This window comes from Vulpes vulpes, chromosome 14 (assembly GCF_048418805.1).
Source record: "Vulpes vulpes isolate BD-2025 chromosome 14, VulVul3, whole genome shotgun sequence".
Classification (NCBI taxonomy): domain Eukaryota; kingdom Metazoa; phylum Chordata; class Mammalia; order Carnivora; family Canidae; genus Vulpes; species Vulpes vulpes.
The window spans coordinates 97,391,665-97,415,079 of record NC_132793.1 but is presented as its reverse complement, the minus strand read 5'-3'; the positions used below and the strand labels follow the sequence as shown (position 1 = coordinate 97,415,079).

Genomic DNA, 23,415 nt, shown 5'->3' with positions numbered 1-23,415 from the left:
GGGTCCACAGCGAGCCCCGTCCCGCGCCGCCGCCCTCCTCCCCGCCGCGTGCCCTGGCTCCGGCACCGCATTGGGCACGCCCCCCTTCTTGTCCTCTTCCTTGGGGAGACTGCACCCCTAGAAGCACCGCACATTTTCTCGTGTGCTGCTGCTTCAGCATCCCCGAGGTGCATTATCACTCTCTTTGTGCAAAGAGAAATCTTCACGGGGACCTGATCAAAGGGATGGGGGTATGGAGGCCGACCTAGGCCCCTGCAGGTTTAAACTGGGCACTCTTGGGTCCTGCTGACTTGATTTGAGGAGGGGAAAGGCTCCCTGAGGTTTGGCCTCCCCGGGTGAGTCAGGGCAGAGAACACCGTGTGTCTGGGCCTTCTGGTTTCACTCTGGCCTGGTGAAGGGTGAAGTTCCAGTGGCACTGGGGCAGGAGGCAGGAAGCCCCGTCCCCCACCCCTCCGCTCTTATCGTGGACCAGGTTATGGTGAGGGTCATGTGGGGTCAGGCCCTTTGAGACCCCTGGACCTCAGCCTCTCCCTTCATAAGTGGGACGGATGCTCAGTGGGCCCGGGTGTGCTGTTAGGATTCCTAGGGGCTGTTGGGAAAGACTTGCATTTGGGGCCTGGGGACCGGTGAGCGGTAGAAAACAAGGTCCACCCCACCTGGGACAAATTTGGTATCCTCCTGAGACCAGGGGTCCTGGGGTCCCCAAGCTGTGCCTGAGGAGGTTGATGGAGTCAGTCTTCTGGGCCTGGCAGCTACCTTGGCCTTGAGTCATTGCGTTTGTCAGGAAGTGACTCCAGGGAGGTTGTTAAAAGGAAGGTAGAGAGAAATGGTAGAAACCTTCATCCTGGGGCTTGGGCTGCAGCTAGATTTATGTTAGTAGTGCACAGACAGGAGCTGTGGGCGAGCTACTCACTCAGCATCCGAGGCAGCTTCTGCAGCCCGATGCCCCTTAATAGCCTCTCAAACCTCTGGGCACCCAGTGTGGGGACGATTACCCAGGCCTGGGACTTCGTGGTCTGCAGTGAAAGCAGGCTCACTTCTTCCCTTCTACCACTCTGATGCGCAAAGGGGGGCTGGGAAGGGAGTGTACTCCTGAGTGTTTTGTTCATTCATTTAATTGTCTAATTGAGCATTGTTGGAACAGTCTTGGTAGGGACCCTATATTCTGGGAGCTCCTAGAGAAGGGTGTGCTGGCACGTGGATTGGGGCCCTGACACATCAACATGCTGAGGTGTGCACGGTACCCCAGTGATAAAGGCAACAAAGGGAGCCGAAGGGCACGGGTGGCAAAGGCTTTCTGGAGAGATGATGGCATGACAAAGTAAAGATGAGAGTGGCTTGACAGAGCCCTGCTTCTGGGCCCCAGGCAGCAGGCTTCTCCCACCCACCCACCCACACTTCTCTCAGAAGCCAGTTCCTTGCAACCTCAAGGCAGGTGCAGGTTGAGGTCAGGGAGAATGCAGATGGGAGGTGAGAGAAAGGTTCATCTGATCCTGGGGAAGTCAGCAGGCCTGGCAGTCTCCACGAAGCTGGATGGCTACTGGCTGCAGCCTCTCTGCTCAGGGGGTCCTGGGAGAAGCCACCCCACCAGCCTCAAAGACCAGCCCGTGGCCTAAGCCCTCATCCGTCCGGACCAGCCTGCTGTGTGGGATGTGGCCTGGCCATGGAGGGGCAGACGGAGCTGGCAGGAGAAAATAGAGTGGCCAGACGCAAATGAATTGGCTGATTGAGATGCTGGTTTTCATCTAATGTGGTAAATTTCATAATTGAATTGCTTCAGGCAGCCAGAGCTATTGAAGCATTTTCCCAGCCAGAAAACACTTAGTTAGGACAGCTGGGGGGCCGGGAGGTGGGGGGGGGGGCCTATGTGCATCCATAGCTTTTATTCACCTCATCCCTGTAGGGCTTTCCCTTTAGTAATCTGGGTCTGTCCGCAGGTGATGGAATCCAGCCCCACCTCTGCAGCAGCTTCCAACCTCGTTTCTGGACCACCTGGTCCCCCTGAGCATCACTGCCCCTGTCCCAATTGAAAGGTCCTTAAAGCTGATACCTGTTCACCTGCAGGCACTTGCCTTGCCAGACTGTGGCGATGGGGATGGTGGGAGCAGAGAGAGGTCAAGGATGAGAGGGCTTCCTGTTAGGTCTCTTCCTATTACATCTCTTCAAGCACAAGGTCAGAGGAACGAGCATGGGCTCAGAGTCCAGATTTGGGTTCAGATGTTACTGGTGTGTCCGTGATCAGCCACCTCCCTCTGTCCCCTCCCTCTGGCTCCGGTAGACCGTGTTCTTTCTTACTGCTGAACTTTTTTCCTTCTAAAGCCCTGTCCATACACTTTGGATGAAAAAAAGGTAGGCATGTGTAGCTCACTGACCCGTTCTTCAAAGCTCTGTCTCTGTGATCTGAGACATCCAGTTTGGTTGGGAAATTTCACTGGATTCCCTCACAGTGGTCTCCTGTAGCCCTGGGATGTACACAGAGTCTGGACCAGGCTCGCTGGGCCACACCTTGTTTTAATGGGACTGAGGCCCAAGGTCAACTCCACCTCCTCACTTCCCACTACAGTTGGAACACTTACACCTGGAACATATTGGGAGAAAGAGCGCTTAGGTGGGGGTCTGGAAGTCCTGCTGCACCTCTTCCCTGACTGTGCTATTTTATGTAGGTCCTCCAAGTGTATGGGCGTCAGCTGGCTCTTCTCCAACATGTGTGGACGCTCTTCTGTATGATGCTTCTATTACATGTTTTGCTGTAAAATCCCAAAAGTTCTAACAGCCTCCGGTGTCATGTAATTGTATAGGCTTGAGTTATTTGCCTAGCCCTCTTGGGCAGGAAGAAGAGGCAGCCAGTAGAGATTGTGGAGGGACAGATTAGAAGTTAGGAGTCTAGACTTCCTGCTCTGCCTCTGATGGGTGCTGTAGGGCTCTGGGCAAGTCACTTTCCCTCTCTGGGCCCTAGTTTTTCCTCCTGTAGAACGAGAAGGGTATATAGTAGGCAAGCTCCTAGTTCTCTTTCCTCTCTTGATGAATGGAAACTGAGTCAGACATTCGCAGTTGCTCAGGCCTCCCTCAGCTCCCTGCCTCTGCCCACTGTCTTGGAGTCCAGGGCCCACGTCTAAAGGGCACACAGGCACTGGTACCCATGGATTAGGGGCTGATGAAGCCAGAAGACCAGGTCAAAGAAGAACAAAGCTGGGCCCAAGGGAATGTGGGTGGGTGTGGTGGGTGACTTACTTCCCAGGGTTGTTCTAGCTGGTGGCCTGGGCAGCAAGTATGGAAGCACTTATGCTGGCACCCTCTCCCCAGTACCAAAATGGATGGGGTGGGACCTAGCCAGCAGGGGTCCGCAGGGCCTCTTCCAAGAAGAGAGATGGGCACAGATCTCCCAAGATTGGTAGGGATCATGAAGGAGCCCAGGGGGACAGGAGGAGTACCCGAGGCTCCTACACACTAGACTTTGCCAAGAAGGTGCCTGCAAGACCAGTTGGATAGCTCCTCCTGCAAGAAGGCGGGGGCTGAGCAGGGCCGTGGGAGAATTGTATCTCTGTTGCCAGAGGGAGGACCACGTTCGCCTAGGGTGTCACTTCCCACCCACCTCTGCCTGCCAAGAAGATACCTTCTACTGTCAGCCAATCCATCAGAGTAGGATGTAGGGATAGGCTAGAAACAAAAAGCCTGGGCAACCCTGGTGGCTCAGTGGTTTCGCGCCACCTGCAGCCCAGGGTGTGATCCTGGAGACCCAGGATCGAGACCCGGGATCGAGTCCCGCGTCAGGCTCCCTGCATGAAGCCTGCTTCTCTCTCTGCCTGTGTCTCTGCCTCTCTCTCCTCTCTGCGTATTCTCATGAATAAATAAAATCTTTAAAAAAGAAAAAAAAGAAAAAAAAAGCCTTGTTTATTTTCTACCTGTTCTCATTGGGCCCCCAAGGAGAGGCTGACCACAGATCAATCTAGGGTGAAGGGAATGAATTTCCTAATTACGGTAAGAGGAGCTTTGCTCACCCAATTCCAGAATGAGCTGCCTGCCAGGTTTGCAGTTGGCCAGGCCAGATTTGTCTGGGCAGGAGTGAAAGCCAAGAGACCCAGGAGCTCTTTTTATAGAAAGCCATGGCAGTTACATCCAGCATCCAGAGTTCAAGTTCTGCTGCATGCTAGCCAGGCCGGTGAGACCCTGGGCAGCGAGTCCCTTAACTGTGAATGCTTCTGTTCATAGCTTTGAAAATTCAAGGGAGAAAGCCATACAGCTCCATTCATGTAACAGGCTTTTGTTTCACACCTTCTGAGTGGCTCATCCTGGACTAGAAACTAGGGAAAAGGGGATCCCTGGGTGGCGTAGCGGTTTGGCGCCTGCCTTCGGCCCAGGGCGCAATCCTGGAGACCCGGGATCGAATCCCACATCAGGCTCCCGGTGCATGGAGCCTGCTTCTCCCTCTGCCTGTGTCTCTGCCTCTCTCTCTCTCTCTCTTCTCTCTCTCTCTCTCTGTGACTATCATAAATAAATAAAAAAATTAAAAAAAAATTAAAAAGAAACTAGGGAAAAGAAGTCAGGCTCAAAGAGACTCCTTTCTTGGAAGTTCAGCCTCTGGCATGTGAGGTAGATGGATAATCAGTGGTTGTGGTGCACTGTGGCATACTGTGGCACAGGGGGAGTGACATGTCAAGAGTCTGCCTCAGTTTCCCCATTGGAGAAGTGAAGAAGTAGACTGTTTCTAGCCTCCATTCGAGATGTGTCCAATGAATATTTTTTTGCCATCCGTTCTCTACCAGGCTCTGGGATGCAGCAGAAAACAAGGCAAGGTCCCCACCATGCTGGAGCCCCTATTAAACTGGGACCAGATAGACAAAATAAATACAGCTCCCATCAGGGCTGCTGGACGTGGATGGGGAGGAAAGGTCAAGGGGGCCTGAAGCAGGTCTCTGGATTGGTAACATTTAAGTGGAGACCTGCAAGACTGGACTAGGCAACCATGGGAAGATCTGAGGAAGCACATGCCAGGCAGGGAATAAGCGAGTGTAGGGCTGCGGAGGGGGATCTAGCCAGAGATAGGCCACAGCCATTGCACACCGTAATCTTGCTTTCTGGCAAGGCTGAGGAAAACATGTTCCTTTAAGTTGTTTAATTGTTTCCTTTGAAACTTCAGTCATGGGTGCCTGGGTAGCTCAGTGGTTGAGTCTCTGCCTTGAGCTCAGGTCATGATCCCGGGTCCTGGGATCGAGTTCTGCATTAGGCTCTCTGTAGGGAGCCTCCTTTTTCCTCTGCCTATGTCTCTGCCTCTCTCTCTGTGTCGAATGAATGAATGAGTAAATAAAATAAAAATGAAGCTTTGGTAATATATCAGTGGATTCCTTTTATAAACAAACAACATGAGAGATGCAGCATGGTCCGGAAGTCTCTTTGGCCTTGGTATCCGTCAGTGTGGTTTGGTACATACCCTTCTGGCTGCACGATATTCCTGTGTGGCCCAGCACCGGCTTTCATCTTACTCTCTCCAGGGGAGACAGGTTGTGTGTGACTTTTTTTTTTCTCCTTCATACAATCCATGAAGTCATGTGCGTCCTTGACTATGCATCTTTCTGATTTTTAAATGTTCATTGTCAAAGCCAAATGCCTTTCCCAAAGACAGGCAGGTCACTCACCCACTGATGGTGTCTGGGAGCCCATTTGCCCACATCCTCACCCATACTTGATAATACTTGACATTATCCATGTTTTCACTCTTAGCTCATGTGATGGAGAGGTTATGATCTCATAACTCCTTTAAAACAAGCAGACCAAAAAAAAAAAAAAAAAAAAAAGTGATCCAGTTTATCCAGGCTTCCTCTTTTTGTGTTCATCCATCTTTGTTTTTCCAGAATATCATGGTTTAGCAATTGCTGGCTCTGCCTGTGACTGATCTCCTGACCTCCAGCGAAGCTTCATCTGTGAAATGAGGCCCTTTTAATCCCTGCCCTGCCCCCCTGCCAGGCTGCTCTGCGTTGCGCATGGGAAAACATTCCTGAAAGTTCATTTTATGCTGAAAAGTTCTGCAAACATCATGGGTTTTACTAGTGAGAGCCAGAGATTTAAAGTCCTGAACATGTGAGTGAATCTGAGTGTTTCTAAACAGCCACCGTGTCTAGAGGAGGCCCTCGGGTGGCTTTAGGTGGGATGTCTGCCTGGCATCCCTCATGTGGCCTGAAAGAAAAGTCGGAGGGCTAGCCTCGTAGGTGTGTTCCTCCTTGTCTCGCCTACAGGAAGGAAGAAATGAACCAGGAGGGTAGAGAAGGTTCTCTATCCCATCCATAAAAAAGCTCTGAAAGGGCATTGATCACCACAGGCTGATCCCTCTACTTAACCTGCTGGTTAGACCAAAAGTGGGGGCTCTTAGAACTTTATTGATTCCTATGTTTATTACTTTGGGGGTCCTTGTCTGTTTTCCTGTAACAAGAGGCTTTAAAAGAAGCAAAAGATTGACAAAAGGTCCCTTGTACTTGATTCAGAGACAGAAGGATGGGGAAGCTCTGGAGATTGGTAGAGAAGGAAAGAAGGAGTCTGGGGCCAGGGAAAACCACTCCCATATGGTTCCTGGGTGCCATCAGGCGCTATGATGGCCCTGGGGACACTTTAGCCAGGCTCTCCTGTCATTCCCCAAGTGGGCTCTAACAGCTTGCCTCTACCGCTTGAGGGGCAGTATCCAGGCTGGTATGAGCCCTGCTGCCCCAGGGATAACTCAGAAATAAGCCCTGGTGGAGATTTCTGTTATCCATCCCCTGCCCAACGTGGTTAGGACAGCTGCAGGGGACGGGAGGCCACAGAGAGGAAGGTAGACAGACATGGGAGAGGGTAATAGAGAGCAAATGCACAAAGGGACCATCGGACCCCAAAGGGCTTTGGTGGGGGGCCTCCCCTCATTGTACCTCTCTGCAGCTAATGAGCAGGAGGAGGTGAGGAGGGTGGGGAGCCGGGCTATTGGCAAGTTTTCACATTTCTCAGACATTCCCTGATTCTGAAGGTTGGGTTTTTCGGGAAAGGAGTGAAGGGAGCATCTTGGGAGCTTATTTAAGGATGGTCCACCAGGGGCAGAGGCACGAGTGGCCACCCTTGCTGGGTGCCTCCTGCTGCCGTCCTGCAGTCAGATCACCAGGTTTCCTTTCAGGCCGTGAGATGGACTGGTATATCTATGCTGAGGAAGTCATAGCTGCTATTTTTATCACTCCAACTAGGACTTTTTACTGGAAGGTGCAATTACAAGCAAAATGTCAGGGTTTGGCTAGCCAGCTAAGTACTGGGAGGCTGCCGCAGGCTGAGGCAGGGGCCACAGCATGGTCAGGTGGTGTGTAAAGCAAGGTACTTTGCATGTGGACACGTACCTCCTCTGGTTGCTGAGTGGCTTCCTCTGAACCACTTGCAGTGTCTGGAGCTCTCCTCTAAGCCAAAAAGAGGCTTTTGCTGGGTTTTGCCCAGATAATTACACCTTATAACTAGCTGGTCATGGGACTGAAGCTAACCAGCTAAGCCATTCTACTCCTAAGTGCCCCAGAAGTTGACATTTTTGAATGTGAGTGAAATTATTGAAAGCTTCTACATGATACCTGCACTAAGTGCTAGGAGAGGACATGAGTAAGACAGTCCGGGCTCTCAAGCATCACAGATACAGCAATTAAGGATACAGAAGGTATGACCCCAGACCCTTTGAACAAGCATGTGATTTGCTTTTCCTTTATATGCATTATGGCTAGAGGCCAAGCAGGGCTTATATTAGGTCCTGTTGCTATACAACAAATCACCACAAACTTAGTGGCTTAAGCTGTACCTATTTATTAACTCATAGGTGTATAGGGCAGAAGCCTGAGCTGGCTGGACTGGGTTCTCTGCTTAAGGTCTTGGACCATAAGTCCGAGGTCAAGGTGTTGACTGAGCTCTTACCCTGAGGCTCTGGGGGAGAGTCTGCTTCCTGGCCATTCAGGTTTGTTGGCACAGTCAAATTCCTGGTGATTGTAGGACTGAGGTCCCCCTGTCCACTTTGGATGCTGATCTCCGCCCCTAGAGGCTGCCATATTTTGTGCCACATGGCCCCCTCCATCTCCAAATCTGAAGTGGGGCACCAAATCCTTTCCTGCTGCAAATCTTTGGCATCTGCTTCTGTGACCTGCTGGAGAAAACTCTGCTGGAACGGGCTCCTCTGATTAGGTCAGGCCCACTCAGATAACCTCTCTGTTTCTAGGTCACCTGATCAGTTAGCAACATCATTTATTCTGCCTGCAGATTCCTTTGCCATGTGGGTGCCATGTCAGTCACAGGAGTCAGGCCAGGGGTGGAGATCAGCGGGCCGGCCATCTTTGCATGTTCTCATGCTGAGGCTCATGCCATCACAGGGCTCATGCCACCCGGGGCTGCAACAGTAGTATGAAAAGCAGCAGCTCTCATGAACTGAGTGAATTTTGTGTGCCCCATTGTGCTAAGCTCTCTACCTGAATTCTCTCCTTTAATTCCCAGGATAGTTCTTTGACATAGGGACAGTTCTCTTCACCCCGTTTTCCAGATGAGAGGACTGAGGCTTAGAGAATATGTAGTATCTGGGGTCAGTCATACAGGTACAGACAGCAGTATGGGGATTTGGAACTAGGGGCTTAGAGCCTAGCCGCCCCATTAGGCAGTATCTCCAGTTTGATCCCTGCAATTTATGGAACACCATCCAGAGCACGGTTGAGAGTTGGTCTTTTCCATCTAGCACTTAAAATATTTAAATACGAAATATGTCAGTCATATTGCAGGTTAATACAGCAGATATCGGGAACCTCTCACATGGGTTTGACAGATGTCTGGGTCTTTCTGATTCTTATTCCAGTGGATATTGTGGTTAATCCATTTCCCCTTCAGCCCTATTCACTGAGCATTGCATAATTCTAGGCAAAGATGACACAGAATACAGTCCTCTATGAGTTGGAAATTAAAATAGGGGGACAATATACAATGACCTGAGTGCCAGACAAGAAACACCACAGTGCTATAGCAAAGAATCAATGGGTATCAGAATGTTAATGGCAGGAAATAAGACAAAAAATGTTTATTTACTCACCCCCGTATCCCTGGTACATAGCACAGGGCCCTGCACATGGTATCTTGTATGGCCAGGGCCCTCCCCACGCTGGCTGCTAAGTCCAGAGGGAGGTGTAATGGTGAAGTGAGGTCTCATGGAGAAGCTGAGACTTGAGGGCAGAATTGGGATCAGGAGAACTGGGAAGGCCAGCCTGTCTGCATGCATGGTATCAGGGAAGAGGGTGGGGGGTGGGCCATGAAGCTGGAGTGGGGGCAGACTGAACCAGGCTTGGATGTCCAAGCCGCATTCAAGGCTACTGAGCAGGAGAGATTGGTGGTCAGGAGCAAAGCATTTGGCCTCAGATTGCTGGGGGTGGGAGAGATTGGGGTCAGGGGGCCCCTCACAGCCCAGCGCACTGGAGGGAAGGCCTTACCTCATCTTCAGCGTAGGACTAGTGACACGAGGAACCCGGAAAGGAAGATTTAATGGAACTTGATGGCCAGGCAATGTGCTAAAAATATATCTATGAATGAGTCGTAATTTCTGAGCACCCATGTATTTGGCTATAAATATACACACATATGTAATTTCAAGAGACCAAGAATTATCAGCTGCAAAGCCCAAGGGTAGCAGCCTGTGCATGGCCCCTGTAGTTTGCTGTCTGAGGCCCTGCCCAGTACAAAGTACCCAGCTCTGTCATTTTGGGGGAGAATGAGGGGGTCTTGTGGTAAGAAGAAAGTGGCTGGTAATGACGGGAGGAGCTGGGGAGATGGGAAGAAGGGAGGCACCCAGGGCAGGTGGGGAGGCCAGACAGCCAGTGGGTTAGAGGGTGCTGGGCCCTGTGACCACACCTCTATGCAAGCTGGGGAGGGGGATTGAGATCCGCAGGGGCAGGTGATCCTGCTGTCACCCACACCATACTTTCCACAGAAGTTTTCCTCTGAGTTCTCAACAAAAACATGGCTAACATGGAGGATAAGGGAATTCTGCTAACCTGGTGTTCTCGAAGTGTGGTTCAGAGGCTCCCCGAGTTTCTTTTAGGGGTCCCCAAGGTCAAAACTGTTTTCATGGCAATACCAAGATGTTATTTGTCTTTTTCTCTAATCTCTCTGAGTGCATAGCTTAGTGAGCTAATGTGTTCCAAATGACCGTTGCACGGTGTTACCAAACCATGCATGGGTGAAAAATCCATTCAGAGTACAAGATAGACCAGGAGATCGGAATGTCACAGAGTACAAAAGTTCACCAATTCAGGATCGGGTTCCACGCTGCAATTAATCTTTAAGAAGCTACTGCCTGTCAGGTCTTGGTTAGTATCAAAGAAGGATATCCTAAATTATCTGAAAGGCTCTTAGAGTCTCTTTCCTTTTCCGATAACCATGAGGCTGGATTTTCTACACATTCTTAAATGAAAACATTTTACAACAAACAATGCAGAAGCAGATATGGGGATTCAGCCACTACTCTCAATTTAAAAAACAAAACAAAACACTTTTTTTGGGAAAATACATCTATGAATGACTTATGTTAACATATAATGGATTTATTATTTTTCAGTTAACTAATGTACATTTATATTTTTCCCCAGTTTTAATTTTTAAAAATTCAAATTTAATTTTGATGTCATAGGCGAAACCACATAAACAAGAACCTCTTGGATCCTCAATCTTTTTTCTTTTTTTGAAGACTATTTATTTGAGAGGGAGAGAAAGAGAACACGAGCTGGAAGAAGGAACAGAATGAGAGGGAGCAGTAGACTCCTTGCTGAGCAGGGAGCCCAGCACAGCCTGATCCAGGACTCTGGGATCGTGACCTGAGCCGAAGGCAGACACTTAACCCACTGAGCCACCAAGGCACCCCGCAGTCTTTTTTAAATTGCGGAGAGAACCTAAGACCAAACCATTTGAGGGTACTGCGCTGCCCAAAGCACCTGTAAACGGGGAACTAGCTGCCAGGCCTTGAGCTAGCTCTCTACATTAATTTTCCCCCTTTAGTCCCTCAGCAGCCCGGTGAGGTGAGCATGGTTATTTTCACTCCCATTTTATACATGTGGAAACAAGGGCACTGAGTATTTGAATACCAGCACAGGTCTCACATTATGGTTGAGGCAGTACCAGCAAGAGGGAGATCCCAGACTGGTGGGCAGGGGTGCAGATGCCTGACCCAAAGCCTGTATCACAGGTCTGGTCTGTCCCCAGGGCATCCACTGTCCTCTGTGGCAAGCACCCTTCCCCAGTACTAAGCCTGGCAGCAAGGCACACCTCCACATGCTTCCTGCTTTCCTGAGGCCCAGGAGGGAAGGTACTGGTCTGCTAAGTGGAAGGGGAGTGCTTGAGAAATCAAGGGTTTTCATTTAAAACACCATCCCTGTTCAGCTGCACACAGCATTTGTGGCCAGGAATGTTCTTTGTCTTCAGATATAGTCCATATCCCGCTATTTGAGCGGGGACTTGGCAGCAAAACAGCTTTGAGTACTAAGGGTATCTGCACGTTTTTAAAATCTCTGAGCCTTGGTTTGCCCATCTGTACAGTGGGGACCCTGAAGAGGTATCTTAAGGATTAAGTGAAAGAATGCATTTAAAGTACCTAGTGTGTGATGCCTGGCTGGCTCAGCGGTTGAGCATCTGCCTTTGGCTCAGGGCATGATCCCGGAGTCCCCGGGATCAAGTCCCACATCAGGCTCCCTGCATGGAGCCTGCTTCTCTCTCTGCCTGTGTCTCTGCCTCTCTCTGTGTGTCTCTCATGATTAATAAATAAAATCTTTATTAAAAATAAAAGTACCTGGTGCAAAGGTTCATGTATGGCAGGGTTTTGAAAAAGTGATACTGCATCTGGCACAGAATCCAGCAGTTCAGAGTGATGAGGGGTCTCCCCTGTGATCTCCGGTGGCACTACTGTCAACCAGTTTCTTCCGCAGCCTCCCAGAAGTAGTCCGTGCACATATCCACATATCCACAGGTGTGTCCTGTCTCTGTGTGTGTGTGTGTGCATAGGTGGTCTGGTTTCTAGCATACATAAAAGACAGCATGCAATCCACAGCACTTCATGTTAGCATGGAAAGCCACCTTCTTAATGTGTGTGTGTGTGTGTGTGTGTGTGTGTGTGTGTGTTTGGCTGCATAGTATTCTCTATGAATGAACCACGGTTTATTTGGCTAGGACTCTTATTTATGAGCATTGAGATTGTTTTCTAGCCTTTTGGTTGCAGCTGGAAGCTCATGTGCAAGTGGAACCGAGGGCGGGGTTCCCAAGGAGTGGAAACGCCAGGGCAGAGGGCACCTGCATTTGTCATTTTGAAAGATAACTGCAAATTGCTCTCCAGCTGCACTCTCCTGCTCTCGGCCCTCAATGGGAAGAGAAAAGACAGAGCTGTGTCGTCTTGGGCTTTAGGAATTGAGGAGCGTTTTGATTCCAGATCAACACCAACTCTGACAGACTCAAGAAGAATGAACAGGGAAGAAGATCCACTACGAGGAAATGGCTAGTGCTTTACTCTTGGTATTTTTGTTGCATTTTTTTCTTTTTTTTTTTTCCTGTTCTATTTTGCATATTCATTTTCCTCCAAGACTGTTGCTCCAGGTGGCTCATTGAAAGTGATATCTAGGCCAAAGTGCTTTTAGTGGCTCCATCTGTAAGGCTCTGCGAATCTTTTAAGGGACCAGACAGGAAAAGAAAGCACCTCCCTCCAGATCCCCAGCCCCCCACCCCCACCCTCTCTGTTTGCCAAGGGCCAGGCCAGTCCTTCTGGAGAGGGAGGAACCCAAGACCGTGATGCAATGTTTGCTTTGGAGGGGACTGTTCTCTCTGCCCCTCTTTTGTTTCTCTGTCTCACTCTGGATAAGTGAAAGGAACGTACGAACAAGTAATTTCAACAGATGGGTGAGCCTGAGCGCCCTGTTCTCTGTCCGCTCTCTGATTAGAGCAGTGGTGTCCATTTCACTGGCCCTGCTCCCAGCTGGAGCAACAGCTGGGCTTGCAGACTCCCAGCTTTGGGGGCCAGAGAGGTTCCAGGTGGTCCCCACCGAGCTGAGGGGGGAGCAGGATGTGGCACCTTCTGTCTGCCCTGCCCTGATGAATTTGGTACAGTCTACACCACCCCCCACCCCCCACCTCCCCTTAGCTGTAAGAAGCCGCTTTGTGCGGGGTGTTTTCAGCATGGTAAACAGAACTTTTAGGACAATGGCACATCAGACATCTGTGATTCTTCTCCAAAGATTTTATCTCAAGAGAATACAGTAATTCAGCATAAGCAAAAATGCTATCTGTTGGATAAAAACTTTTAAAACTGTGGATTAATGACCTAGATGGTGGTTGTATATTTCACAGACCTTGAAAGTTACATTTGGCAACCACAGAGACACTGGACCATGAAGACACTTCCAGCCAGAAGACTGGATCCCTGGGCCTGGGCACAGCAGGCTCTTAATCAACCTTTGTTCAATAGTGAATGAAGGATAGGAATTTGGAAACTATGTACATAGATAAAAACAATGTGGAATTGAGTTCCATAACTGCAACAGTGTAAACTGGGGGATAGGAGGAGGAAGTAAGCCAAAGTGAAAATAGTTACTCTGCAGTTTTTCTTAACCTTATCACCTTCCCCCAAAACCTTTGCAGACCTTTTCTCCCCAAATGTGATTACCCCTCACATAAATGTTAATGCCAGATATACTGTGAGTCTGTGTGCTGTGTGTATAGATCTGTGCTTTGTATGTAAAAAGAACAAGAGGGGCGCCTGGGTGGCTCAGTTGGTTGGCATCTGCATTTGGCTCCGGTCTTGATCCCAGGGGCCTGGGATTGAGCCCTGCATTGGGCTTCCTGCTCAGTGGGGAGCCTGCTTCTCCCTCTGCCTTTACCCCTCCTGTTCTCTCTCTGTCTCAAATAAATAAAATCTTTAAAAAAGAAGAAAGAAAAAGAAAAAGAAAAAAAGAAAGATTGATTTTTTTCTGTCCCCTAAGAACCAATTTTTGCTCCTTAGGGTAGTGTCCCCAGCCACCTCCTCCTGACTCCCTCACCCTCAGGAAAATACCTGTGTTCAGGGTTGTAATTCGGAGGGATTTACATTGTTTGTGTCTTGCGCTTCCTTCTTACATTGTCTTTTCAGTAAGAATGCTGAGCTCCTGGGGGTGCCTCTTGGCCTGTGTCACTTGGTCCACAGAGCTGACGCCGTGGGAAGACAGGGTTCTGGGGGAACGGGGTGCTGACTGCCCTCGGCTGTCGCTGCCGTGGGCTGGACATGTGGCCCAAACAGTCCCTCCCGAGGACTAGCTCCTCCCCTGAGCAAGATAGCTTCTCTTAAAACACAAAACCCTGCTGGTGAGGAGTTTGCAAAACCCTTACACTGTCTTCGGGCAGCCAGACTAGGCCTGCTCAGAAGCTGTTAGATCCTTTCCCTGAGGTGGCCTTGCTCAGCAGGGTGTCCTCCTCTGAAAAGAACACAGAAAATGACCCTGGAAGGCTGCTTTCTCCCCAGGAGCCTCTGCAGCGCACAGGAGAAGAGTGAATTCAATACACACCTTGGATGTCTTGGGGCACAGTGGCTTCATTCTCCTCAAGACGGCATTGCTCCGGGTGCATACCAGCTGGTTGACAAGCGTTTTTGCTCCAAGGGGTAGACAGAAGAGAGTATCCGGTGGCTGGAACCCCAGGCTCTGGTGCCCCCAGATCTCTCCTGTCCCCTTGGTGCTTGGGAAAGAGTGAGGGATCTGCACCGCGAGCAGCCTTGTGATGCTGGACACACAAAGTACAGCCAGGGAGCTCATCGCCCGGCGTCCAGCCAGGAGGCATGGGTGGTAGTTGTAGCTAAGGCCGTGGGGAGGTGGATGAGTTAGCACACAGAACAGTGCCTAGGGTGGAGCAAGGACTCCATCACTGTAATTTAGTACTAGTGGTGGTGTTCCTGCTGTTAATCTCGGAGCTACTGTTCTCGTGTACAGGTGCCAGAAATAGTGGGGCATATGGCAGATCGTACTTCTGGCACTCATGAGTGAGTGAAGCTGTGTGTCCAGTTTGGGCCAATGAGATGGAAGCAGAAGTGATGTGTGTTGTGGGCCTTCCAGGCCAAGCACTGAGTTGTTACTGCGACACATTCCAGAGAGTTCTCCATTTTCCCATTGGTGCACCAGCTGGGTGACATGGCGCTGCTCTGTCATCTGGGTCCCTGGGGCTGGCAGTGACGGCAGGAACACTCCTCACACTTCTCTTCTTACCACCACTGAACCGTGATGCATATTGTATGAGCAAGAGAGAAACCCCTGTCCTCGGAAGCCCCTGACATTCAGGGGTGTTTGTTGATGCAGCATAACCTAGCCCATCCTGATTAAAGCAGACCATCCCGATCATGTCAGGCCTGGTTATGGGAATCACACCTCCTGCATTATGTGCCCAGCTCAGCAGAGGCCCATGGTAGCTGTGCGTCTTGTCTGGCTCCCTCCCTGGTCAGAGTTCCCTGGTGAGGCTTCGCAGCAAGTGTTGCTTCATTTTCCAGCAGGCTTGCACAGCCTTGACCCCTCACCTCCTGTCCTGTGCCTCCTCCGGGAAGGCAGAGGCTGTTGCCCTGGGTAAGCCAGTGCAGCGCAACCCCTGAACCCTTCCCCAGAGCGATGTTTCCACACCAGTGGAGTTGGCATCCATCTCACATGCATCTATCAACTTGTAATAATAGCTCACTGGCTTCCTGGCCAGCAGAGGCTTCAGCAGCCTGGAACTTGGCTATCAATCATGGAAACCAAAGAGGTTGCCCTGCTTCATGTGTGCTTAAAATTTGAGGGCATTGAGAAAGTACTGAAGCTTTGCCTACCCCTCTGGGTCTACGGTGGCCTCCCTTCCCCTTCCAGACTTTGGCTGCAGGTAGATAAGTGGGCCATGGGTAGGGAAACCTTAGAACTCACTGCCCACCATGGGACGCACTGTAGAGGGGAGCCGGGCACACTTGAGAGAGGGTACAGTGGCCCTGGTGATCATGACCTCAGAAAAGCAGGCGAGAGGACCATTTTGTCCCACAGTGTGCCCTGCGGAGATGTCCGAGGTAGTTAGGGTTCTGCCCTGCGGGGAGGTGAGCTCAGGGGCCGGCTGGCCTGGTGTCTCTCCCTTTCATGGGGACCGATCTGATGCAGGGTCATCTTGGTACCACCATCTAAAGAGAAACCTAATTTGTAACCCAGCACTGTATGAAGCAACACCTTCACCCCTTCCCTGAGCCATGCTTAGTTCTAGAACCGTCCTTGTGGCCAAGCCATTCCCCTGCAGGAGGAACGGGGGTGAGGCTGTGGGCTGGGGTGGGGCAAAGTTGCATCCAGCCAACTAACCACATTGAGCAGAAGATGTGTTACACAATTCTCGTGACTTTACTGCAGGTTTGAAATCTTTCACAATAGAGGTGGAAAATAAAATCAAAATAGAGACACGGTGAAAAATACAAATAGTTCTAATCCTTTGGGTTTTAAATTAAAAACGGTACATACAACTTTTTGAATGTATATTGTTTTATTTTTTTAAAGAAAGGACTATTGAAAGGCAGAGGCATTGAGGGAAAGGACCCTTTGTCTGATGATGCACTTGTATCTGGAATGATCTGCACCTCTGAGTCAGTGATTTTGCCTTCAATTAACAATTAGATTTGTGTGCTTTGTAAGGGTGCTTAGTTTGCTTTCCACTTGAAAAATGGAAGAACGGATACCCCTGCACCCTGCAGGCTCCCTGAGAACGTGGGGGTGGGGCAGGGCAGGCACTTGAGCTGCAGTGTCATGTGGCCACCCCGAGATCTGTGCCTGGGAAGCATGTTGCATCACAGAGCCCAGCATGTATGTGGTATTTAATAGCATTTAACTCCTTCGTTTTTATGGTTCCAGGAGACACCCAGATCCAGCCAGCTTGATAAACACCTTTGGTGTTTTTTCTGATCACAAAAATATTACATAATCATTAAAAAATCAAACAATTTATAAATGAATAGACTGTGAAAATTGCCTTAATCATAGCAGAGGGCCAGGGCACCGGGCTGTCTCAGTAGGTGGAGTGTGCAACTCTTGATCTTGGGGTTGTGAGTGCAAACCCCGCATTGGGCGTAGAGCTTACTTTAAGAAAAAAACAAAAAAGCAAGAAACAAAGTGGAGAGTAGTAGAGATGGAGTAAGGATGAGGAGTCTGTTCTTTTATTGGTGACAGTGGTAATAGAGCATCAATACTAAAACAACCCAGAGACAAAGCATGACACATGCCCACGCCACTTGAAATGCTCATCATTTACTGTCTCACTTGTCTCTCATTTGTTTCCTGAATCACTCTGTGGTTGAAAAAAAACAGACCCAGAGAGACGAATTAACTTTTCCAACAACACACAGTTGCATGGTCTTCGGAGGCCCAGTTCTAACCACTGGCCTTCAGGAACTTTGATCTCTCCTCTGGGCTGCTTTGTCACCATTGTCAGTACAGCTGGGGCAGTACCACCAGGGAAGCATCTGCAGAGGGCTTGCTGCTCCCCCCACACACACTCCTGACCCTCTCCTATCTCGAGTGCATATTAGTGCGTGAGTGTGTGTGCTGTGCAGCCCAAGAGCTAAGACTACACAGTCTTGGTTTTTGGCCTGCAGCACAGCCGGGTATTCAGCAGGTGCTCAGTCGGGACTTGTTTCAGGTTTTGAGGTCGGATGATGTGTGTGACGTTTGCAGTCCCCAGGATCCTGTGTGTCTGGCACCCCAGTTCCGACTTGCCAGCCAGGGCCCACCTACTGTAGCGGGGCTGTGCGAGGTGAATCCCTCACTCCCAGGTCTGGCCTCTGGGCTTGGATGGCTGGGTCGGTGGGGAGTGGCCAGACTGCCTGCGCTCTCACGCACGTGCAGGCCGGAGCCTCCTCACAGCGTGGTGGGCTCACGTTGTCTGGCTTCCCTTCAAGTGAGCACTGCGAGAGACAGGGAGAGGAAGACCCCCATCTCTGAAGGTCTGGCCCCGATGGTCAGTCACCGTGTGGCCACAGACTCAGACTCCAAGGGAGGGGACATCGACACCACCCATCTGTGGGAGCTGTGTCCCAGTTTATGGGTACCTTTGGTCCTCCCCCAGCCCCCGGAACCCTGCCCCTGGCCTTTTTCTTCCCGGAGTGGGCCAGCCTTGTTTCTGCCCTGCCTTTGTGTTTGCTGTTCCTCCACCTAGAACCTTCCTTTTATTGTCGTCACATTGTGGCTCCGGCTCATTAATTAAGCTTCAGCTCCTGTGTCCCCTCTTTGCGGGGGCCTAAGTGACCCCACTGTAGCCCACTGCTGTACTGAGCTGTTCACCGCTGCTCTGCTACCCCCCGCAGTTCCACCTGACGCAGAGCGCAGCCCCGTCAGGAACTGTCTGTCCACACCCGGTACCCGGTATGCGGCACATGGGAATTGCTTGGGAAGCTTGCTTTGACAAGTGAGTCTGAGCCACATTACCTGCCACCACAGCGAGCCCCTGGGCTTTCCCACTCCCTCTGGCCTCTACTGAAGAACAGTAACGATGACATCCTCGTTTTGAGGATGGCGGACTCCTGGCTGCTAGAGGGAGGCGGAGAGGGGGTTAGTGCTGCAGCCAGGCCTCTGGACAGTGGCACCGACAGCAGGGTTTCTTTTCTTTCTTTTTTCTTTCTTTTTTCTTTCTTTCTTTCTTTCTTTCTTTCTTTCTTTCTTTCTTTCTTTCTTTCTTTCTTTCTTCTTTTTAAGATTTATTTATGAGGGGCATCTGGGTGGCTTAGTGGTTGAGCCTTTGCCTTTGGCTCAGGTCATGATTTCAGGGTCCTGGGATCGAATTCCACATCAGGCGCCCCACAGGGAGCCTACTTCTCTCTCCGCCTATATCTGCCTCTCTCTGTGTCTCTCATGAATAAATAAACAAAAAGCTAAAAAAAAAAAAAAGATTTATTTATATGTTAGATAAAGAGGGAGCGTGCACATGCGCATAGCAGGGAGGAGCAGAGGCAGAGGGAGAGAGAATCTCCAGCAGAGCTGGACAGGGGGCTTGATCACAGAACCCTGACTGAGATCATGACCTGAGGCAAAGCCAAAAGTCAGATGCTTAATCAGCCAAGCCACCCAGGCGCGCCCTGACAGCAGCTCTGATTGTCTGTGGTGCATTTTTCCTTTGGGAACAGAGGCCTTTGGCTTTCCCGCACCGGGGTCTTTGGAGAGCATGGTGAATTTCTTCTGGAGGTCTTACCCCTCAGCTGCTTTGTTTCCTTGTGCATTTAGTTAACTTGCCAAGGATGAGAGGAGAAGTAAGCTGGGCACGTTGTTATCTGGTGCCTTTTCACTGCTTCTGTGCAGGTGAGAAGTGCAGTGTAGGGAACGGAGGGAGGTGTTGTCTGAGGCAGATCAATACCTCTTAGCAGGATGATACATTGCTGGTCTGGAGCATGGCTGTATATCATGGGCCTTAAATCCATCAAAGCCCAGGATGATGCTGAGGTAATCTAAATAGTTCTATGATACACGAAGCATGAGAGCATCTGATTTATCGTGGCCCCCAAGGCAGGGAGCCAAGGAGACGGCCCTTGAACACACGCTCTCGAATGCTCGCCCCTCCTGCCACTGAACGGGACCCTGTGTCCTGCACACTCTGTATCCCCTGCCCTGCAGAAGACTGTGTGTGTAACTGGTGGTAAACACGGAAAAGGATCTTCTGAAACCCGTTCTCTGTTGTCTGAGGTGGCCTTCCTGCAGGTGGAAAGGGCAGAGGGACTCACACAGTGAAGACCCCTTAGCAAGGAGAGCAGCCCCTGCTCACTGATCCAGGGAACTGATGTTTAGTGCTTGTACTGGTTGGGACTCTAGATGGCAAGTGACAAAAACATCTGTAGGACAAAAAGGAAGGGGAAAGGCAGGCCAGCTTCAAGCTGGGCAGGGACAAGGGGTGCCACTGTGCATCCTCTGTGCAGCTCCTGTCTTGGGCAGTGCGGCCACCATCCGTCCTGCCCCTGCCCTGCTCCTGTCCTTCAGCACCTGCTTCATTCTCTGCAGTTCCAGTAAATGTCACCGACTAGCATCTCCTTGGCCCGTTGTAATGGCTGGGAGGATGGCACTCTGATTGGCCAGGCCTGGCATGCAGGCAGCCCCAGGGCTCAGGGATGTGCCACTTCGGCCACCCAGGCTTGAGTGCCCAGAGGAGGGTGGTTCTGACAGCAGTCAGGGTGTCCGTGCTGACTGGAGGCAACGTGTCCCCCGCACACACCCTTTGTTGTGCCCCCCCTCCCCACCCACAGCCTCCACTGTCCCAGCCTTCATCCTCTTTTGGTCTGAAGAGTGGCTGAATGAGCACCCCAGTAGACGTCAGGGGAAGTGAGTTTCCAGGCTTCCTCATGAGCAGAGGCAGGGACCAGTGGGTTCATTCAGTCAGATTAAGTGGCTGCTCTGTGTCCGGTCCTGCTGGGTATTGGAGTCACATCAGTTAGTCCACACATGGTCCCCACCTTTAGCAGGTTGGGGAGACAGGAGACAAGTGCATAATGTTATGTAGCAATGAGTACTGTGAGGAAGGAAGAAGTGGGTGAGGGGTGGAGAGGAGGTGACCTCAACAGGGTGGTCAGTCAAGTCACTTACTCTCTGAGAAGGTGACAGAGCAAGCCATGCAGAAAAGTGACATGTGGGGAGCCTTCCAGCCAGAGGAGCAGCATGTGAAAAGGTCCTGAGGCCCAATAAGAAGTCCACTGTGGCCTGAAGGCGTGAGTAGGGTGGGAAGTAACACGAGGTGAAGACAGAGGACAGTCAGTGAGGAGGGGTCAACTCATGTGCAGCCTAGCGGCTACAGGGACAACTTGGGATTTCCCTGAGGGTGCTGGGATGCCCCTGGTGGGTTGTTACTTGGCATGATGGGATCCAGGTGATGCTTTTGGATCCCTGTGGTGTGCAAACGTAGCACAGATCAGGAGCATCATGGAGAGCAGAAGCAGAACTGGGTGGGGCGTTTCTAGTCATCCAGGGAGGGACGGAGGCAGGGAGAAGGATCAGACCCAGGACTCATTTAAGAGGCAGAGCCACAGGACTGCAGAGAGTGTTCTGGTAAGGGGTGCTGGGGAGAGCCTGGAGATTGGGTCTAAATAAGAAGGAGCATGTTGGTGCCATTGCTCATTTTCCTGGGCTGGAGAGCAGCAGATTTAGAGGCAATGCTGAGCAATTCTCCTGGACACGTTATGGTTGAGGTGACCAGCTTCCAGATGTGTTGTGGTTGAGATGAGCCCACCACAGGGCATGTAGCACGCAGGCCACTGGTTCTGAGACCTGTCCTCCCATGCTGGCCAGGCCAGAGCTGAAACACAGCCCTGGGAACCTACAGGCCTGGCCAGAGATTCACATCTCTTGTGATTCCCTTCCTGTGTCTGGGCCTCCGCGTCCTCATCTGTAAACTGGGGTGATGAGACCTGCACCTCCTGGAGTCATGAGGTTTCTGGGACGCGATCACCTCGCCTCAGGGTCCGGGGCAAGCCAGTGCAGGAGTGATGGCTGCTGTCCCCAGGAGATTGGTTCAGAGTGAGGCACTGCCCAGAAAGAGGTGGGACAGTCTGGGGAAACAGCCAGGCAGGTGCCTCTGCTCTGGGTACGGAGGTGCCCGGACAGGCACCTCTCTGGGGGTGGGAACCTGTTGGGGTGTGTGCCCATCTCTGGCTCTTCTCCTGTGCAGGGAATTTGGATCAGCGGTCAGGCATCTTGGTGCTGAACAAGAGGTCAGTCAGCTCTGGAGCCTGGCTGCTCACTCAGCATTGGCTTTGGAGAGCGCACCCCTTAACCTCATTCTCAGGGCAGATGTGACTGCTCTGCTGGCATTTGCCCTGCTTTTTGACACTTTCTCATTCTTTGAGTCATGCTTTGTCCTGCCCTTAACTCCTTCCATAGAGTCTCCACCTGGCTCTCTGGATTGGAGTCCTTGGAGCCATGCCCTCAGTGTGGTGCACAGGTCAGAGGCCATAGCTCCTGTTCGGCCCAGGCACAGTGGGGACAAGATGGATGGAGTCACTCGATTAATGGCCACATTTGGGAAAGGGTCTGTGAGCAAGATTAGGAAAAACGTGTTGTGGTGTCTGGAATTCAGAGTACAGAGCTGCTGGTAAAGCTTCTGTGGGCTACGCCACTGCAGCTTCTTAGTCTCTGGGCTACCTGATCCCAGGGCCAGGCTCAGAGGGCAGGTTCTGTAAATAACTGCCAACAACCAAGTGACTCTGAGGTCCCAGCAGGACAGGGACTTTGTTTCACGGAAGAAAAAACAGGGGTTCAAGGGAGAGGTGCCCCAGGGCAGTGGTTGAATGGGGACCACCTGTCCAGCCTGGACCTGGACCCAGCTCTCTTACGCTCTTGCCGGGCACTGCTCCCACCCCCGTGGACTAACCTCAGAACCTTGACCTTGTGGCCTGCAGGGGCAGGTGTATATAGCAGCATCCCTGGTGGGCCAGCAGCCTGGAGTTTGGGGGCCTGGAGCAGCAGGGCCAGAGCCAGCCCCTGCGCCTTTCCTGCCCAGGCCCGGGAGCAGGGGCCTTGCCCGGGCAGCTCAGAGCACGTCAGTTTGTGGTTTCTCTGGTTCTTTGCCAGGGGAGGAGTGAGAGAGAGAGACAGCAGTGTACTTGGATGCTAATTTACAATTTCACTGAAGCATGAAATCGCTTCCTTCCTTTACCAGATTATTACTTAAGCAGAAAATTGACTTGGAGTGGGGGTGGGGTAATCGTAGACTTTTGAAAATTTAAAAGGAAAAAGAAGAGATTTGGGGTTTCTTTTGGGGAGGGGCTCATTACCAGCAGGAAGAAGGGAGCACAGGCTTTTGAGGGTGCTTTGGGACCACTTTTGCTCAAGACATACAATTTTGCCTGCCCATATTCTGAGCCAGGCTTCCACAGCACTGCAGTGCATCAGGGTTGTACCATCACTTGGACTTGAATTAAAGTGCCTTGGAATCCCCCAAATTCAACTGTGTGACAGGACTGTGTCTGCCTACACAGAGCAGCCCTTTGAGCCCCGAGTCCTGGCCTGGCAAAAAAGGACAAAGGAGGGAGGCAGGTGAGGTGACCACTGTCACCTAGGCCTAGGATCCTAGAGTCACCTGTAGGGACTAAAGAAGCTCCTTTGGTTGTGGGCTTTCCAGAGGCTTCAGCCAAAGGCAAATCTGGTCCACGTTACTGGTTGGCATGTCTTACTGTCTCTTGGGCCTTTCTTGTGGCTTTCTTGTTTGGGATCAAACAGAATTGAGCAGGTGCCTTGCAGGTGAGCCACTGATCAGCCGTCTTTGCCTCCAACCCGTGCTCATTCCCACTGGGTCAGGAGGCCTTGAAAGACCCTGGATTTGGAGAACAGGTCTACACTGAGCCCTTGGGCTGTAGCGGAGGCTCTTAGGAATTTCCCAAGGGTGAGGGAGAGGAGGGATTTTGGCCAGTGCTGCTTGGAGCCCAGCTCAAGA

At 51.1% G+C, this 23,415-nt stretch overlaps 1 protein-coding gene across 1 annotated transcript in view; it reads left to right on the top strand.

The window, feature by feature from the left end:
- Positions 1-23,415, top strand: part of KLHL25 (kelch like family member 25) — a 35,671-nt gene that overhangs the window by 1,055 nt on the left and 11,201 nt on the right. The gene's annotated exons all lie outside the window — the stretch shown is intronic.